At 51.4% G+C, this 18779-nt stretch overlaps 1 protein-coding gene across 4 annotated transcripts in view; it reads left to right on the forward strand.

The window, feature by feature from the left end:
- Nucleotides 1–5822: 5822 nt before the first annotated feature.
- Nucleotides 5823–18779, forward strand: part of RNF152 (ring finger protein 152) — an 84027-nt gene continuing 71070 nt past the window's right edge. Inside the window, exon 1 of one of the 4 annotated variants that reach the window (XM_070452427.1) lies at nucleotides 5823–6108. The gene's annotated coding sequence lies outside the window, so the exon portion shown is untranslated. Of the gene's footprint in view, nucleotides 6109–6144; nucleotides 6458–7562; nucleotides 7700–18779 lie in introns of those variants that run through there. The other 3 variants (XM_070452429.1, XM_070452430.1, XM_070452432.1) reach the window with 3 other exon arrangements.

The following is an 18779-nucleotide window of genomic DNA, read 5'->3' on the forward strand; positions in this document are numbered from 1 at the left end:
ATGATATACTCTGCATATAAGGGGGGTCAGAATGTTGCCAAAATTGTGACTCTCTGTGCACCAATACCAAGCAGAAATACAGAGAAAGAGTGGCTTTATTACTTTGCCAGGCAAAGTGGAAACACAGTTAGCTAGCACCTCAAGAACTTTGCCCCCTCCCTAGTGAGTAGAAAGAAGTTACATAGTCAGGCAGGGGTATGTGATAAGGATCAAGACAGTAACAGTCTCCATTTCTTCTTCTGTAAAGTTTCAAAAGGGTGGGGCTGCTGATAAGCTTCCCAGGTGGTGCTAGTGGTAAAGAACCTGCCTGCCAATGCAGGAGACATAAGAGAGGTGGATTTGACCCCCTGGGTCGGATAGACCCCCCTTGGTGGAGGACATGGCAACCCATCCAGAATTCTTGCCTGGAGAATCCCATGGACAGAGGAGCCTGGACGGCTAGTCCATACCGTTGGGAAGAGTCGGACACGACTTGGCGACTGAACAACAGAGGCATGCTTTCCTCCCGCAACCCTCCCGCACACTGCACCCCTGGGAAGAGAAGGGGGGAACAGCATAGGAAATCCATCGAAGCAAGAAGAGGCAGGAGGTAGGTGAAGAACGTCCTGGTTGGCATCATCCCGCACTGACCTCTAAAGGTCTGACCTTGGGAGACGCCACCGCTCCTCCTGACCACGAGAGGGAGCTCTGACTTGGTCCTCCGGCTCCAGCAGCAGAGAAACACGTTTGGTTCCTTGGAGTTTGAATGCTTGGGGCAGGAGGGGACCAGAGCCTGCGGGAAGAAGAGGGTGGGGGGCCGGGTCTGGGCCTGTGGCGGGGGCAGGGGCACCAGACCAGCCCCGGGGGGACGCAGGCGAGGACAGAGGAGCGGGTCCTGGGGGTCGGGGCCGGCTCTGGGCCCACAGGGCGAGGCCCTGGATCCAGACCTGGGCCTTGAGAAAAGGTGGTGGGCCTTCTCTGCTCCCCGCTTCCTTCCGTCTCACAGCCGCACTTTTGCAGTAACTGCCGCTGCAGCAGCAGGCTTAGCGGCCACATGTGAGGAGGAGCCAGATGGGCGCCAGGAGCTTCGCAGCCTGAGAGGAGAGACAGGAAGGAGATGGGACCGGCCCGGGTGGCGAGAGGAGGGCGCGCGTGGAGGGAGAGCGCGCAGGACCGGTGATGGGGGGCCAGGGGGCTGCACTCCCGCGCCTTTGCTGGCTGAGCCACTGTGGCCGCTCCCGCCCGCCGGGCAGTGAGCAGTGTCTCACGTCAGTGGCACGAGGACCGGGTACAGTTTATAATGACTTCCCTCTGCCGTGCTTACAGCAGACACATTAGTGACTCCCTGGAGGGAGTGACGAGCCTACTCAGCCCCAGCCTGTAAAGAGGACGTCCCTGTAGGTCAAACGGTAAAGTATCTGCCTGCAATGCAGGAGACCCGGGTTCGATCCCCGGGTTGGGAAGATCCCTTGGAGAAGAGAATGGCAACCCTCCCCAGGATCCTTGCCTGGAGGATCCCATGGACAGAGGAGTCTGGCGGGCTACAGTCCATGGGGGTAGCAAAGAGTTGGACACGACTGAGCAACTAACATACAACCTGTAAATATGAGGAGAGAGCAGCAGATACTAAGAGTGAGGAGGGGTCCAGAGGCCCGTGCTGTTATTGTCAGCTGGCACTCAGCCAGGACACTGAAATGGCCATTATCCAGATACATTGGCGGCTGCCTGTAGCTGTTGACTATCACCCCTGCTAATGGCCACGTAATTCTAGCCAGCAGTTTTGGAATGTGTATTGTACATATTAAAGATGAGGTTAAGCAAAAAGATGGCTTTATTCAACCCATTTCCACTTTTAGAAAAGCAGTCTGGATATGGTTCCTGTGAAATCCTTTGGAGTTTCCAGGATACTCCGCAATTATTTCGTTCCAGATGAGGCCTCCTAGTCCACAGATAATACCTAGTTCTACATAAGTAAAGATCAGACTGTGTTTCAAATATAGCAGCTCTCTCAGACAACACCTTACTGGTATAGTTAGTCTGTTGAGATTGGTTTATGTAGACCCCCTAAATAAAAATCAGTCCTGAAATGTGCACTATCTAACAATCATTAACGATCAACTGTCTTAGACTATATGTACTTGAAGACTGTTTTCTACACGTTTAAAAAGACTATGTATACTTTAAGGTGGCGAGAATCACACAAAGGAAAAGTAAATTTGCAAATTCAGAAGGAAACCCTTACTTTCTCCTGGGTGTTTCTCCTTCCCTCTCAGTAGAAGACATCACTCTGACACTTCTGGTTGCCAAACGTGTGGCCTTTTTTTCTCCAAGACAAGTAATTCTCTGTGACATCAGCTGAGCATCCTATAGTTTAGCTCAGTTCTGACATATCTACCTGGAGATAATGTCAGATCCCCGAAGTGAAGGGATTCAGTCCTAGGGGACTGCATCCCCTCCCAACTTAAGACGACAATCTCAGGCCCAGATTGTTGTCTGTGCTTCCGACCCTGCGGCTACAAGTCAGAGATTCCCTCCTTGGGTTTGATTCATTTGCTAGAGCAACTCACAGAACTCAGGGACACCGTTTACTCACTGCTTACCAGTTTATTATAAAAGAATAGAGAAAAGGAAACGGACATTCAAATGGAAGACGCGCAGAGGACACGGCATGAGGGAAGGGGCGGAGCGTCCACGTCCCCTCCATACCTGCCCCTCTCCGCGTGCTCACCAGCTCGCAAGCTCTCTGAACCCTGCGCTTTGGGGATTGTACGGAGGATTCATCACACTGGCATGATCCATCGGTACTGGCATTTCCAGCCTCTCTCCCAAAGTTCTTTGGGGTACAAGGAGTAGGACTGAAAATTCCAGGCTTCTGATCGTGTCTTGGTCTTTCTGATAACCAGTCCTCATCCAGGAGCCCACCCAGGGTCATCTCATTAGAACGAAAGACACTTCTGTCACCGTGATGTCAGAAACCAGCACCGAAGACCAAATGTTAGACCAGAAGATGTTCCCGGTGTTCGTATCACTTGGGAGCTCTGTGCCAGGAACTAGGGGCAGAGACCAATGTATACTTTTCCCTGGTATTTCACCCAAGTCAGCTTGGTTTAATCAGTGATTAGGAAGGATGATGATATGTTTGGTTCGACATGCATCTTCGGGTTATTTACAGCACATGAAAGCTGTCTGAATGTGGCTTCTACCTCAATGTTTTGAAACAACGTTAGGTATAATTTATGCACCATAAAATCCGCTTGTTTTAAGTGTACAGCCATCACCATAGTTCAGTTTCAAGATGCGATTTTAATATGTAAAACTCAGCCATGTTGAACAAAACTTCACCCTCACTGTTGGCCTGGATTGGGATCTTCAGGGGCCGTCAGCACCCGGGAGGGTCTGCTCGTTTCCCTGTGCTACTTTCATCTCTGCCTCCCTCTTAGAACATCAGGCGCTCAGGGAACAAGCTGAAATATCATCTCTGCCCTCGAAGATCAGGAAGACAGTCATGAAAAGGGATAAAAAAAGATTATCGCATTGTTTGTGGAAGTATCTTCCTGATAGAAAGGCTGTCCTGGGAATCACGGGGCCACATTTATCTCAGCCCCACCTCATGTTCTCGGAGATTTAAGGGTTCAGCTCAATAAACATTTATTGGATATCTGTACTTGATGCTGTGGGTACAAAGATGAATAACTCATCCCTGCCTGGATTTTAGCAGCGGTAATTCAGCCTCAGGTGACTAAGCATCAGTGTTATTGGTTTGACTGACCTTGTAACCCAGTCCCAATATTTCAACCTCCACCCAGGGGAGTGGGGTGGCGGGCAGGTTACAGCCCCCTTCCTGCACCTCGTCTGATAACAGGAAATCTTTGCTCAGATCGCTCCTCAAAAGCATCTTCTCAGGGGCCCCTTGCGGCTGCCAAACTAAAATTTCAGCTTTCACCCAAAGAAAATCTCCATGCCCCTCTTCTCACTCAACTCCCTCCTGCTTTTCACTCCCAGCACATACTTTCTTGTACTCGTTTATTATCTTGTGTGTTCTAGGCTTCCTCCATCAGAATGTAAGTTCTGTGAGGGTAGGGGTTGCGTCTGTTTCCTTCTCTGTCTTGATGTGAGGGCTGGGCTCTGGGTACAAAGGCCAGCCACCAGGAACATCTGTTAGTGAACTCGGGAGCGTCTGATCCTTAGCTGACTCCCCAGAGCCAGGGCCTCACCCTGATAACCGCGGATCTTCAAGGCCTGGGATCTTGAAGACCCTGATCACATCTCATTCCCACACATGGGCAACGCCTCAGTCTGGGGTGTGATGCCTCCTGAAGCTTCGACCATGCTGCCTGCCAGCTTCTGGCTCTGAACCCTGCCTGCTCCGAGCTGCTTTGCTCCTCCAAGCATCTCACTGAAGAATCCTCTCCGACATGTAGTTGCCTGTGTCTCCCCTGCCCTGGCGCTGGCCCCCAACTAATCTTAAGGCCGGCCGATCCCAGTCTGCCCGCGGTTAATTAACCCTCCCTGTGTGGCGGCTCCGCGAGGTTGGACAGGAGGCAGGACACCCAGGATGCAGCGTGAATCCAAAGACCAGCCGCTGGGAATGCATGAGGAAGGGTGGGAGAGTTTACTGTACAATGGACTGAAGGCTTGAATCCTCCCAAAGGATTGTTTGGAAAGCAGCTGAAAAGAAAGATTTCAAACACTTTGGAAGAATTACCCACCCCTGAAAGTAGCTTCTTCAACATAGCATTTACTGTCGCTTTTGTATAACGATAATATTTCTGGGCTAAATTTTTCTAGTAAAATCTTGCTGTGTTGTCACTCCCCATCCTATTCAAAGCTGCTGGTTAGCAGAGCTTTCAATATGCTCATTTCAATTTTGTCTCATTAAAGAGACAAAAATAAGGACAAAAAATGTGTTTTCAGGCTCCGAAAGTTGAGCCTGGAAATAAAGACTCCTAAAGCTTTCTACTGTGAGAATATACGTCTGCTCTTAGAACAGACACAGCGCTTTCACTCCTGCCAGGTATACAACAGAGGCTATAACTTCAGGGAACAAAAGGACGTGAGTCAGCCAGGCGAACGTTTTAATTGGGATCCTAGAGCGGCCTGACACGGGTGAAGCTTTATGCTTCTCGGTGACCGATTTCTGCACGTGCTGAGTGACCGTACATTTGGAAACACTATTAACAGATGTTATTTGAGTGACAAGACAAGCAGGGTCTGTTAAGCGCATTGTAAATTTTAGTAGGTCACATAGGGTGCTTCGCAGGCTGTCCATTTCATCATCTTGGCAGAAGCACTTCAGTGAGATGTGGGAGAGGTCCTTGCCCGTTGGGCAAGACAGTGGGATACAGAGACAGCTCTATTCCAGCAGCCGGCAAATCCAGCAAGCCAGCTTCGCTGGACGACTAGGGAGCACTCCGCTGAAGCCTGGTGAGGGAGATCTAGGAAAGCTGGCAGGCTTCACTTTACCAGAGTCACGGAATAGACTTCGGGGTTTCCAGGCTGTGTAGACGTCTCTCCCAGCGACCTTCCTCCTCCGTTCTCCTATTCTGAAATCAACATCAGAGGCACGCCTCGATTTTCTTAGAGGAACTAGACATGCGAAGCTTGTCCCTCAGGTAGGAGTTAGGTTTCAAGGTGGAGAAATAGGGCGGACCCCCAGGCCCCAGGTCCCGCTGGTTCCTACGGCCCTAGGACGTGCCCCTCCCTGCTACCCCCGCCCCGAATCCTGGGGCGCCAGGTGGCTGGTGTCATTCCGGCTTCTGTGGCCGCACCCTCTCCTCCACCAAAGCGAGAGCCCGCCCTGCCTGGGCCACAGGAACCCGCAGGGGCGGCCGGAGAGGAGCAGCACCGACGCGGATCCCGACGCGCAGTTTCTGGAAACGTGACGGTCTCCCGCCCCGCGCGCTCCGGGCCCGCGCCGCGGACCGGCCCCCGCCGCCTCGCCCCGCCCCGGCCCGCCCCCGCCGGCGGAGCCCGGCCTCCTTCACACCTGACTCGGGCCAGCCCGGGTCCCGCGCGCGCACAGAAGGGACCACGACGCGTCCCCGCCGAGGTTGGGCCCCTGGGGTGCGGCGCGGGAGGACAGGCAGCTCTTCAGCCCGGGGGTGGTCGGCGATTCCGGACAGACGGACGGTGCGGACCCGCGGGGGGTGGGGCCGCCGGGGAGGGGCGGTGCCGCGGGGAGGGAGCCGGCCTCCGGGTGTCGGAGCCCGGGCGGGGACGCCACACGCTCCGGCTCGGAGCCGAGTGCTGGCGGCGGTGTCCGGCCCGGAGCGCAGAGGGCGGCCCGGCAGGTGGGGCGCCTCCCGAGGGGCCGTGCCGGGAGCGGGGGCCGCGGGCACCGCCGCCGCGCCCCCCGCGCCCGCCCCGCACTCGGGGCGCGCGTCCGGCCGAGCGGGGGGCGGGCGCGCGGGGACCCCGGCGATGCTGCCGCCGCCGCCGCCTCTGAGGGAGCTCCCGAGCCCGCTGCGGGGAGAGGTCGGTGAGTTTCGGTTTGTTCCTCCGTTCTGTCCCTCTGGGGTTGCGGGCGGCGAGGGGAGCGCCAGGGGATGTCTGCGCCCTCTCAGCGGCCGCCCCCGGAGCTGGGCCAGCGGGAGCGGGGAGGCGCCGCCAGGGACTAGGTGGGGACGCCTTCTGGACCCTGGAGTGGGGGGCAGAGCCGCGGGGCGCGGGGGAGGTGGCCCCCGGAGTGCGCTTCTCCGAGCGCGGGCGGAGTCGGGCCAGCGGCCGGGGCGGGGAGCGGCGCGCCCGGCGGCTCCGCTGAGTCCTCGGATGCCCTCTGGAGCCCTGGTCCCGGGAGCTGGTCTCGGGCCCGCGCCGCGCGCCCCTGGAGTGCACGTGCGTGTGCGCGCGCCCCGACCCCGCGCCCCCTGGGGATGCGTCCCTGGGGCGTCTTTGTCGAGCGCCTTGCCCGCCCCCTGAAGTTGTCCCTGCTGATCCGGCCCCACCCGGGAAGAGAGGCGGCGGGGGAAGGCCAGATGTTAGGGGTCTTTTGTGCTGACCCCGCGCCCGGAGCGCTCGCTCCGGGAAGGGCAGCTGCAGGACAAAGGCGGCCGGACCCGCGGGACGCTGCTCGGGAGGCGGCCGGCGCCCCTCCCGCCGAGGGTGGGCGTGGGGCGGGGATCGCCGCCCGGGGTGGAGAGAGGAGAGACCCAGAGCGAGCAGTGGGACAGTGACCTGGGGAGGCGGTGGACGCGGCGCGGGGAAGGATGCTCGCGACCGCGGCGCTGGTGTCGGCCTGGGCGGGGGGCGGCGCGCCCCGCGCCCCCGCGTAACCGGGTTAACCTAGGGTATTTTGCTCGTGCTCCACGATGCTGTTCTGCGCCTTCTTGTTTTTCTTTCTGAGGGGCTACCGTTGCTAGTTGAGGTTCTGCCCCCGGAGGATAATTTAGGGGCGGGGGAGACTGCGGAGGACCGGGGGGCGGTGGTCACTGACCCTATAAAGACAATTACGACGCGCTACGCCCCCTCGGCGGCCCAGCCCGCCACACCCCCGCCTCCTGCACCGGCCCGGTGCCGCGCTCCGCCGCTCTGCCCGGGAGGACGCCTGCGTTTCTTTGCTGCGCGTGTCTAACCCTTACTGCGTGTATTTCACTGCAGGCTGAACAAAGCTCGGGCTCAGTTGTGCTTCCTGCTTGTCAGCCTCTTGCCTCCCAAACGCGTGCCATTTCCACTTGATGTCATCACGCAGAAGGGGGTGAGAGGGACTCGGGGACGGATGCAGGTAAAACCCTGATAATCCGGGTAGGCGCCTGGGTGTCCCCGGGTCGTTTGGATCAGCGGGGTCTGCAAGGGGGAGGCTTGGGTGGTTTCCGCGCCACACCATCCATTCCTGTCTGTGTGGAGGGGAGGGCACCGCCGAAACTCCTGGTCCAGAGAAAGAAATTGCAAATGACTTGAAACCTTCCTTTTGAAGAAGTCATTGAGGGCAGGCTGCCTTTTGAGTTGTATAAATTCCACCGGGTTCCCTTTAGGGCAATTTTGATGTAATCGGCAGTTGTATGGGAATGTGGGGTTTGAATATGTCTGCTTTCCTACCGGTAGAAATACATTTTGGCCTCAGTCTGTAAATGGAATATCATGTGTTGAAAAGGGCATTGGTCACATGTAGTAACCTTCTTATGAAATGCTATCTCTTCCCCCATCTCTTCATTGTAATAATAATTGCAACAGCAGGAGGGATATGCCAGCAGTTAAGTTCCTGGGAGGTGGGTGGGAGGGCTGTTGGGAGAGCAGAAAGAGAAGGGGAAATGGAGCTTCAGCGAAGTTTCCGTTTATGTAGCCGTGAACCATTAGGCTCTCAGTCTGCGTTTTATCTTTCTTCTTTTCCAAAAACCGTGGCCTGTTCTTTTCTTTCCAAGGATAGTTCTGTTTTGATGGTAGTGTAACCAGACCTGGGGTTATCTTGATAAGGCTCTGTGAAAGCCTCACCTTCAGACGGCTCAGGACACCTTGGTGTGGGTATTGTGTCCTGGAGGGCACAGTCCGGGCGTCCTCCGTGAGAAGCAGGGAAGAAGAATGGATAGGAGTGGATCAAGATTTCTCCTGTAGGCGGAAGGGGTGGCGAGGACCGGAGGCCCGTGTGCTGTCTCTCACACTGCAGTCCCCGCGCGACATCTGTGGCACATTCTCCCTTCCCCTTTCCCTCACCCGAATCCCCCCCAAAAATAGAATTTAAAAACCTCAAAGATCTGTCATTGCCCTCTAGGGTAGTTTTGTTCGGAAAGGTGACTTCAGAAGATGTCAGTGATGCTGGTATTTTTTTCTTCTACTGAGAGCATTCAGGTGTCTCTGGGAAAAGTAGATGAGTTTCCAGCCTGTCCCAGCTGAAACAGAGACCTACGCTTTGGAAAGATCAGAGGTGCAGTGGGGCTAGGGCAGAGGTACTTTGACAAGTGATTTTGATGTCAGCGATAATGCAGGCTGTGTGCTCAAGAGGAAAAGCCACGTGATGGGATAATAAAGAGTGTAATAATGCAATAGAAACAAAGGGCGTGGCTTTTTTTAAATAGAAAAAATAAATACCTCACAACATAAAATTCCACATGGGAAAAACAGCTGCCTGCACATGTAAACGCAAGTCCAAGAACAAAGAGAGCCATGGCTCGGGGTTGGCGTTCATGGTGATTTTCAGCTGAGTCTGGTCATAATTCCTAATCAAGCATTACCTTGATGTTTAACTGTCCTTATAAGTGCAAGCTCCCCACTCCCAGATGTGGGCAGTGGTGCATTTTAGTTTTTAGGTTGGAGCAACCCTAGAGGTTATGAGACTGACTTTGGCCTGAAGAGCTGAGTTCTTCCTACAGTGTTCACTTATTTCATTTGGGAGATGTTTATAGAGTACCTGATGGGTCCTGGGCTTGCTGACAGCTGTCAAGGGCTGGCCTGGGGTGGGGTGTGGAGACGCAAAAGTGAACCACCTCCAGGGAGCTTTCGGGGTGACCAAGAGCTGCAGACCTGACTCTCAGCTCAGGGGATGTTAGAGAGGGGGAACAGAGCAGGGTTCTGGGCCTCTGAGGAGGCGGCGTGTGTGGTCACTCGGCCTCTGTCTTGAGTGTTTCTTCATGAGGGTGCTCACTGCTTCACACGAGACTGGGCCTGTGGTTGGACGGGGACCTTTTCTTCATAGTGTTCTAGCTCTGCAGCTGAATTCCGTGCGGATGCTTGAATTTCCCCCTTGTTGATGGCCCTTCTGTTTTCATCCCTTGCTCTCTCAGAGACTGTGAGCTGCCAGTCTGCACTCTTGGCACCCTCTGCATTTCAAGGTGTTAATTTGGGCCCTGCTGCACTTGAATTTTGAAGTAAATTCTGCTTTTCTGTCTTAGAAAATGGGTGGCAGGGGGACGGTGGCAGGTTTTGGTTTTTTTTAAGCAGTGAGGTACCAGCAAGATTGGTTGGGTCGTCCGGCCGTGACAGGTGACTTCCGGATCTCAGTGGCTGAACACGGCTTCTTTCCGTCCCACGCTGCATGTCCAGTACGCTCATCAGCTGGGCCTGCTCTTGGTACTCACTCGACCCAGCTTCACAGGGCGGGATCCTGACGGGGGTCTAGATGAAAGGTCCCTGCAACAGGGCTGGGAACCCTGGAGATCTCGCTCTGACCAGGACACGGTCTGACCCGGAAGTGACTTGACTCCGCTTCAGCGGACTCGTCCCATGACCCCGTTTAACTGTAACCTGCTGCTCCTTGCACTGAACAGGGGGAAGCGGTCTAGGTGAGCAGCACCAGCCACCTTACACCTGTGGCCCGGCCTCGTGTGTTCCTGCAGGGTCTCGGTGAGCACATTGAGAGTTACATGAGTGTGGACTGAATGAACAAAGGGTATGTCTCTTAAAGAATCTGATCCTACTCAAACCTACTTTTAGTAATACTTTGATGTTCTGTTTGCTAGTAGGATTGCACCTTGGTCATCAAATGCCAAAGTGACAATTGTTTTCTCTTTTCGCCCGCTCTTGAGTCATGGTTTATTCTGATGTGATGGGCCAGGAGTTAAGGCCGGTTCCGGAAGGTTTCTGTGCTAAGTGTTATGTAACAGAGAGGTGTAGCTCACAGACTCCTTCTCCCTCGCCATCTGCCTCTTGTCTAAGCCTTCCTGAGCTTGTTTGGAGCAGCTGAGGGTCGAAAAAGAGCAAGAGTGGGCCTGGCGTCACCCCGGGCGGGGCTCCGGCAGCGAAGGCTGCGACAGAGAAGACCTCGAGGGGTGGGGGGCATGCAGGGTAGCTGTGGGTCACCTTTTGATGTTCAGAAGAACGAATTTGGGTAGGAGGCGTTTCCTGGTCACAGGGCTGATAGAGCAGCACCCGAGAGTTTCGGGACATTTGGACTTTCATCTGCGACCTCGCTGACTGTGAGGATGGTGCGTTTTTAAGTCTCCCTGGCTCCACCCTCCTTAAAGACCGCTGGGCGCTGGGGAACGGGCCTTGTGAGGGGCTGCGGGCTAAGCAGCTGCTGGCGTGTTGAGATTGTGCTGTGCGGAGTGCTGGTCCCTCAAGCATCTTTGCTGCGATACAGGAACTCATCGGTTAGAATGTCTAGGGTTTGACGTGTCCCTTTAGCATAAGGAGACTTCCCTGGTGGCTCAGAGGGTAAAGTGTCTGCCGACAATGCAGGAGACCTGGGTTCGATCCCTGGCTTGTGAAGATCCCCTGGAGAAGGAAATGGCAACCCACTCCAGTATTCTTGCCTGGAAAATTCCATGGACAGAGGAGCCTGGTGGGCTACAGTCCATGGGGTCGCAAACAGTCGGACACGCCGGAGCGACTTCACTTTCACTTTAGCGAGTATGGAACTGCATAAGATAGTGCTGATTCTGGTCAGTAATCATGTGGTTGAGGTTGTCTTTACAGACGGCTCTCTGTAGATGTGCTGCTGTCCGTGAGTTGCAAAAAGTCAGATGTGACTGAACAAAAACGACTTTGCAGACAAGTGCTATGGTAAACTGGCCGCTGGCCCCTGGCTCACAGTGACTTTCAGTGTTGACTGAAAGTCCAGAGGCTGCTCTCCAGTCCAGCTCCCTTCAGGGACAAAGGAGTGCACCCACCGGGGCTCAGACGTAGAGATGAGAGGTGAGAAACCCGTGGGAGATCCAGGTGCAGATTCACCTGAGACCCCCAGGACCCAGCAAAGGACGAGGTCCAGAGTGAGCCGGGGGGGAGTGAAGCCCTAGGAACTGGTCTGGAAAGGTCTCTGGGAAGCTCTGAAATACATGTCTCTATCATGTTTGGCCTCTGAGTTCCTACTGTTTTACTTTCACCATGAAGTCGGCCATCCAGGCCGAAGACGCTGGTGGAGGGCACGTGGCTGCCGGCATGTGGGTCTCTGTGTCATGGAAGCTGGAAGGGAGGAGGTGCTGGGGTTCGGGACCCTTCTTCAGGGCTTTGGGAGCTGCACCCTGTATTCCAGGATGAAATAAGTACTTGTTATGTGGTTTAGGGTTTTCTTCTTCCAGTTGACTTACTGTCATTTTTAAGGACAGAGTCATCCTCTGTAGATGGGACTTGCATTTCCTTTGGGTAGTTATTGAGGCCTGGGATTTCCTGGTGGAGCCCTGATGTGTCTGCCGTGGCCTTGGAGCACATTCTTTGTGGAGTTTTGTGTGTGTGTGTGTGTGTGTGTGTGTGTGTGTGTGTGTTGGGGTGGCAGGGCTGCGGGATATCTGTGGTCTGCTGGGAGTGCAGGGCTGAGTGGAAAGGATGCCTTATTTTCCACTTGATTTATAAATCCCTGCATGGGTGAAGCTCATTGCCACATCCTGCGTGGTAAAGGTTATTCTAACATCACATGGGATTCCTGGGGGAGCAGGCTTCAGGCAAGGAAGGGGATGATCAGATGCAGATGGGCTGCTGGTGGGACGAAGTCGTGATGAAATGGAATCTATGGACACTGTGTTCTGTGCTTGCGTTGTCTCTTTCTACGACTCCCACCCCCATCCCCATCTTATTCCTACCTTCCAAGGGAATGTAACTTTTCTGCCTCACTTTCCGTTAATAAATTCAGATAACCACACATCATGTACTCCTCACTGAGGTTCTATGAGAACTGATGAGATTTTGGTAAAAGCTTTGAGAGATACTGTGTAAATATATGCTGTGCAAGCAGGGACCATGGTTTTTGGCGTTGGTGTTCTGCTTTTTAACAGATGAACTGGGCATCTTTAGTGACAATTCCCACATCTTCCTTGATTTCTCCCTCCTAGCTGAGAACTCTCACACCTGGCTTTCCCACCCCCAACTTCCTGTCCAACTTTGACTTTTGCTCTGCCTGGCTTGAAAACACCACATTAACTGGAATGGTTAGCCTACTAGTCCCCCAAAATGCTTTCCATAGCCTATTTCTTAATTCTGGAATATTCTGTGGCCTGCAACGTCCTCTCCCACATGATACCCAGTCATTAAAGGTGACTCAGCTCTTAACTCTCCTGAAAAGTTTTAACTCCATCATTTTAGTTTATAGTGATCCTTGACTTCCTCCAGCATTCTTTGGAAAAATTGCCTGTCTCTCATTTCACTCAATATTCATTCATTCATATGTGGTCATCAGACCACATATCACAAGTCATTGCTCAGCTGGGGGAGAAGGGTTAGGGGTACAGTTCTTTCCAAGGGGTCTGCAGGCTGGCATGTGCAGAGATGGAGACAGCAGAATCTCAGTTCTCTTATAATTTCCTTGAAGATGAAGACTAGATGAAGTTTCACCCTATTTTGTATTGCCCACCATGTTTGCACAAAGTAAGGGCTCAATAAATACTAAATCATTGATAACAGAGAAACAGTTTTGACGTACTGGGATAAGGGAGTTGTAGATGCTTTTGGCCTGTGGAATTAAAGGAAGTTAAGAAGAGAGACCCTCACTTCTAGAGCTCCCCCGGCCAGCACTAATAGCGAGGAGGTGTTGAGTTGGGTTAGAGCTGGCACCGTGCAGTGCGTGCGTCCCAGTGGTCGGGAGGTGGACATTCTCAAAGAGCCATCGTTCTAACAAGATGAATTGTCATTGGTGGCCTGTTTTTCAACTTGAATTGGCCTGTTTCTTACAAAACAACAATAAAACAAACCAAAACCCCCTCTTCTTGGGACGTACAGTCATAAGCATTAGACCTCAACACCCTCGCAGGCTGGCCCACAGTCTCAAGGAGGAGACTGGGTTTGCGTTTGACACAAGTGATGACCCTTTGCCCACAGCTGGCTGCTCCACCTGCCTCCTGGTTCACCTGTGGCCATTAGTGCCTTTGGGAGAAGCGTCTGGTTTCCCTCACCTCTTTAGATTCTGGAATACTCATTCACATGATAGGAGTGCTTGATCATTATGGATAGTGCTATTGTGAAAGAGGAAATGTGTTCAGCTGCTTGGAGAAAATGGCCAGGAATACATTAACATTAACATAGTGTTCTCTGTTTGACGGATAATGAATGGAATGGAGATAAATGTCTCAAAACCAAAGTGCTTAGTGTGATATTCTTCTGCAGTTGTGTTGCTCTATAGGTTTGCAGATTGCTTCCTTTGAGGTGGAATGAGATTAAAAGTGGTTGGCGATCATGAGGATAGATCTCTGTTCCTTTTTTAGAGAATTGTTCCCTTTGTTGTATGATCCATGAGGATAACCGTCATTTTAAGTGAGTAATAGCCAACTCAGCCATGCAGTAGGGAGCCCTCAGTGACCGGGAGGAGCGCCTGTCCATCTCCTCCTGCTCCATCACACTCCACCTTCAGAAGCTTCAGGTAGGAGTCCATCTAGTCACCTATGGCGGTGGGTTAAGTAGCCTTGGAAACCCTGAGCATCAATAACTGAAGCCTTATGTTAGGGATGCAGTTGTATTTATTAAATTTATCCAAATATTGAGTGTCTGCCGCTTACCGGGCACAGTGCTGCTCAATTCTCACTGAAATCATAACCTTGCCGTAGCTTAATGTATGAGCTTAACTCAGCCGATTTGGTTTTCGGCCTTTTTTTTCTCCCCTTGCAATGGCAAAACTAAAAGTGGAGAAAATAAAAGAAATGTATCCGGTACTCTCCTCTCGTTACTATATATATATATATGCCCACCTTACTTGAACCTAATTCAGTTGAAGTGTTGAAAACATGGAGCTTTTGAAGCAAGATAGTTTGGGTTCAAATATGAACTCTGCCATGATGACCTTGAGCTTTGGTTTCTTCACCTGGAAAACCTTGGTCCGTCAACCTCATTGAGTTACCATGAGTATAAAGTTCCCATAAAGTGCTCAGCGTGTTGTCCTGCGGTCAGAGCACTGTGCAGTGTGGCGGCTGTCAGTAAGGTCTGTTCTGTTCAGTATTTACCACCCCAGTCTCGGTGCTGGATTCCAGAAATCTTGGGTGAATAGTTACGGTATAAACTCGAGGAGCTCTGAAGCTAGCCAGGGAAAAACCCACATCCCTATAACTACAGCCTTCAGCATTTATGTAAGGATTTCTTGTGTGTGTCGTGTAGTTGGAGTCCTGTCATTGGAAAGTCTTTGTAAAGCTTTTCTTAAGTGGCGTGGTGTTTAAGATGATAGACCTTCTCAGGAGGATGAGAAGGTGGATAGACTTTCTCAGGAAGATGCTAAGGAAGCCATGAGGATCTGAGATAGCTCACAGGCTTTCCTTACAGGGCACCAGATAAATGCCTTTCCCCGCTGGCCTCACTCAGACAGGTGAAGGACCTCCTGTAACGTCTGCGCCTGCCTTTGCTGGGGTGTGCTTTCTTAGGGGTAGGGAGACCCACCGACTCGGTCGTCCAGGACGAAGAGGGTACTTGGGTGGAAGGACTTACATTTTAAAAACCAGAAGAGTCCCAGGAAACCTGGGACCAGCTGGTCACCCTACTTCGGGGTCCTGCCCTTGTGCCACGGTCGTTGTTTGCCTCCTGAAGCAGGCTTTGTAGGTCTTTCACGTCGTTAGGGACACGGCCATCGGAAGGGAATGGGCAGGAGAGAACCGAGCGGGGAAGGATGGAGAAGGCCGCGTGGCTGGTCAGCCTCTTTATTTAGGCATCTGCTTTTGGGTAGAATCTGTATTAGCATTAGTGTTACTTTAAAGAAGAGAGCACTTTAATAAAGCCACAGAAGCTGGACAGTGTAAACTGGAAAGTTAATGAAATCTTTAAAAATTCCCCTTGGTCAGTGGTGCTTGCTGTGTGCTCAGTAGGGCTGTTGCCCAGAGCTTGGTACATAGGAGACGTTCAGTAAGTACTTGTTGAAGGAATGCTGCAATCAATGTAATCTTCAGAAACAGCTTTGAGAGCTGGGTTCCAGTTCAGGCTGGATTTGAGTCTGGGCCCTAATTTGAAAATGTGCACGCCGAGATCCGCTCTGGCTTCCTTATCGCGCTGATATCCGAGTGCATTTGTTATTATTGAGGAGCTTAGGCGCTTCTCAACCTGTCTCTTTTTCTTCTTGGTGGAAACGCCGGCCACCGGCAGATGAGTCGCCTTGTCTTTTGTTGCAGTGGGCATGCTTCTGGAGCGAGCCTGTCGTGCACACGTGATGGTGGAGTGGGCTGTGATGGGGCATTTGTGTACACAGTACTTTCCTCCCAGTGGTTGGGAGGGATTTCCTGCTGAGTCTGTTAATTCCAAGCGGGGGTTGGCAGGGGACCACACCTGGCTCCGTGAGCCTGGGTGGCAGCATCCAGAGCTGGGCTTCCGTTGGCCAGCGTTCCCGCTTTCGGAATCTTCATTTGGAGGGTTGGTTGGTGGCAACCTGATCAGGCTCTTAGGTAAGCCGTAGATTTTTCTAGTCTTTAGCTGCGGCTTCAAGTGATAATCCTTTGTTTTCTGTTTCTTCTTGAGAAGTGTTAGCCGTTTATCTGGGGATGTTAGGACCTGCAGCAAACTGCCAGAAACAGTAATTAGTTTGCTGGTTGCCAGTTCTGTAAATCTCACGCGCAGAGCACGCAAGGGCAATTGTCAGACGTTTACATCACCTTCCCATCAGACTCCCGTCTCATCATGGTGTACACTGAGAACTCACATCCCTCATGCTCCTGATAAGACAGATTTATTTCTTCATGGTTCCTTACTTCACCTAAGAAGAAGGTAAGCAGTTTGTGGAAGAGGAATCTTTTGGAAACAGAATTCATTGACTAAAGTTGTGTTTATTTCTACACACAAAATGCTGAATATTAGTTCAGACAGTGTTGCATTGCAGAATCCATAGTTTACTTTTTTTTCCTAATGGTGGAGTCGGAGCTCTCAAAAGTTAATTGGTCATACACCTTAAGTTTATATAAGAATAATAAATAAGGTCTTTGAGAATTGCATCTCAGGCCAGTCATACTTCCCTACAAGAAGTTCATTGATGTACAAGGAAAAATGTCTTTACTAAGAAGTTAAAAAGAACACATCAGATTTGACTCTAGACTGATTATACCTTGTTTGTGAAATCTGTCCATGCAGATGCCAAGCCCTCTTTTTAATGTACTCCTTAAAATAACATCTTCTTGGGGTCCAGTCCAATCTGCAGTGGAAATTGAAGAAGACGCTGTCCAGACAATTTAGAGTTCCTTGTAAATTAGGAGGGCAGTGATAATCAATTTTGAAGTCTAAGTGTGATTCAGCCTCATTCTTCTGGTTGGCTTGGCTTTTGTTTTATTCCTTGTTCTTGACTGACTGCAAAAGGCATTGCCATGTGCTTCTTTTTCCACTTTTTGTGAAGGTGGTCGGGATTGACTTCGCCGGGACCCTAGATGCCTCCCCTCACCGTAGGAGGAAGCGGTTCTGAACAGGCTGACTTTCCTCTGGGTTCTGAAGTCTGCTTCCTTCTCATTTTAACTTTTCTTTAGAGATTCTGACGTGAAAAGAAGCAAATATCTTTTATGAGGCTAGTGTCATTCAGTATAATCTGTGTACTGTTAGATACACTTTGTTTTCCCAAAGCTGGTCCAGAGAAAAAGAAGAGTTAGAGACAAGAGTTTGGGGGAGGAAAAATGAGTGAAAAGAACAATGAGGGTAAATAATTGCATGGGACTATGGTATTCTTAAAATTTTAACTTTAGCTTTAAAAATAAGAAACACCGTTGTTTACATGGTGATATTGGTTTGTAATTAATAGCATCTTGCCCAAGCAAATTGAAGTTGCTATTAATAATCTACAAAACAACATGAAAGTTCATCAGGTGCTTTTTTCCCCAAGCTCGGTTGGATTCTACAGTATATTTTATGACAGTTGAAGGACAGTTTTGGGGGGGGAGGAGATGGCTACGGTAGATATGTTTGTTATTTGTTTCAGGTGAAGTGCTGAGAGTTTTAAGCATATTATTTGGGAGGGAAGTTTCCTAAGATTCTGGAAACTTATGTAACTTCTTCAAGGTCACACAGTGAATTTACACCAAAGCCAGGATAGGAACCGGGGGAGACTGTGCTGGGGAGCCGGGAACCACTTTCACAACTGGGACTAAAGATGGGAAGAAGCAGCCCTTTTCTGTTGGGACCCAGCAGGCTCCGTGCAGTGTGATTTAGGAGGAGCTCTGCCTTCTGCCCTGTCCTGTCTTGGGAGCAAGGATGGATGCGTTTGGTCAGCCATCTGCCTGAGTCAGTCGCACGTTGTCTTGGAGGCAGTGTGGTTTGGAAGACTCCCCGACAGGTCCTGTTGGGAAATTTGCAGTGAGGTTTCCGGCTATTACCTGACTTTGCCCTGTGCTAACAAGTTCCTATGGAGTCTGACGGTGGGAAGTGTTTCTCTAAAGACCACTTGACTGACAGCCAGTATGTGTGGCTGGGAACTTGAGACTTTCATGAATACATTGCTAAAAAACATTGAACAAACAGGCATTTTTTTACTCACCTTCCTCTCCTAGTTCCTCTTTCCCCCCCAAACAAAAAGGGAATAAATCATATCCTTTCGCATTGGCATTCCTTTGTTTTTGCAGTTACCTTTTTCCTGGAACCACTTTTTCTGTCTACCCCTCCCTGCCAATAAAAACACAGCTTTCTGATGGAAAACCATGAGTATACGCTTCCTTCAAGACATCTTTCCTGTTCCACTTGCCCTATGGATTCTCTTCCAACTCTCTCAAAATTAAATTTTCCTTCCATTGTTTCCCTTAAATCCCACTTATCCACATATCTGATAATTCTACAAATGCTTGCCTCCGCTGCTCCACTGTGAATTCTTTGACTGTGGGACTTTGTCTTGTTTAGGAGCTTGGGTGAGTGAATGGAGGGACCAGCAAGTGAGCGGATGAACAGACTATCGATACGTGGATTTGCTGGGATTGGCGAGAATGTATGGTTGTGGGAAACGGTGGAGGATCCAAGCGCTGATGTGTGTGTGGTTCTGGACACTGGCTCAATGCTTACCAAAGTCTCAG

The sequence above is a fragment of the Odocoileus virginianus genome, chromosome 22 (assembly GCF_023699985.2).
Source record: "Odocoileus virginianus isolate 20LAN1187 ecotype Illinois chromosome 22, Ovbor_1.2, whole genome shotgun sequence".
Taxonomy (NCBI): Eukaryota; Metazoa; Chordata; class Mammalia; order Artiodactyla; family Cervidae; genus Odocoileus; species Odocoileus virginianus.